The 1,218-nt window shown below is 37.4% G+C and overlaps 1 pseudogene across 1 annotated transcript; it reads right to left on the bottom strand.

Moving 5' to 3' along the window:
* Nucleotides 1-214: 214 nt before the first annotated feature.
* On the bottom strand, nt 215-621 carry LOC308505531 (large ribosomal subunit protein eL27-like; annotated as a pseudogene). The gene has a single exon. The product of its transcript is annotated as a large ribosomal subunit protein eL27-like (transcript).
* Nucleotides 622-1,218: the final 597 nt, after the last annotated feature.

The raw sequence follows: 1,218 nt of genomic DNA, 5'->3' as shown, positions 1-1,218 counted from the left end.
CAGTATATAATTTATTAGTTATGACATATGTATACACTTGGGAAACCATCACTGCCCTGTCTTGACTATGCAGCTTTATATTAAGTCTTGAAATCAGGTAGGGTAAGTCCTCCAATTTGATTCCTCTTTTTCAAAGGAGTTCTGGCTAATCTAAGTCCTTTGAATTTCTTTTCTTTTCTTTTTTCTTTTTTTAACTGTTAATGACAAATAAGACCTAAAACTGCAGCTTCTGGAAAAACCCTTTGTTCTTGCCCGTCTTGTACCTCTCTTCAAACTTGACCTTGGCCTCCCATCAGGCCTTGCATTTCAGAGCAGGGTCTCTGAAGACGTCTTTGTTAACGACAGTTTTGTCCAAGGGGATATCCACAGAGAACCTTGTGGGCATGCGTTGATTGTAGTTATAAACTTTTACAAAAGATTTGATCTTTGACCTCTTTGCAATTGTCTTCGTGCCCATGGCAGTTGTCACTTTTCGGGGACAGCGATCAATTCCAGCCACCAGAGCATGGCTGTAGGGGCAGTCTGAGATGCCATCACCAATGTTCTTCCCGATGACCGCTTTGCGTCAGGAGTAGCACCCAGGACCAGCACCACTTTTCCAGGTTTCATAAACTTGCCCATTTTGACAGCAGCCACTGGGGCCTACAGCAGAAAGGGCTCCAAGTCCTTTAATTTCCATATACAATTTGCAATCAGTTTGTCTATCTCCATGTGCAAATAAAGATTGCTGGGGATTTTGATTGGGGTCTATTCAAGCTATAGATCAACTAGGGGATAATTAACTTCTTAGCAACTTTCAGTCTTCTTTACAAAATTTCTATTTTTCTATCAAGCATTGAGAGAGAGATATTAAAATCCATGAATTAAAATTGTGGATTTGCCTATTTATTGGAGTTCTATCAATTTCTAGTGTCATGTATTTTGGAGATCTGTTATTAGGTGCCTAAGCATTTAAAATTATTATGTCCGCTTGATAAATTAAACCTTCTATCATTATGAAATCACCTTTGTCTCTGGTAAGATTATTTTCTTTGAAATCAACTTTGTCTGATTTTAAAATAGTCACTCCAGATTTCTTTTGATCAGAGTTAGCATGGTATGTGTTTTTATTCTTTTACTACTAACCTATCCGTTACTTGATATTTCAAGTACATTTCTTGTAGGCAGTATACATAATGTCTTGCCTTTTTCTATAATCTAAAAAAACCTCTGCTTTTT

Source organism: Rhinolophus hipposideros (assembly GCF_964194185.1).
Source record: "Rhinolophus hipposideros genome assembly, chromosome: 2".
NCBI lineage: Eukaryota > Metazoa > Chordata > Mammalia > Chiroptera > Rhinolophidae > Rhinolophus > Rhinolophus hipposideros.
The sequence above is the reverse complement of the archived record's forward strand: the minus strand, read 5'-3'. Positions and strand labels throughout refer to the sequence as shown.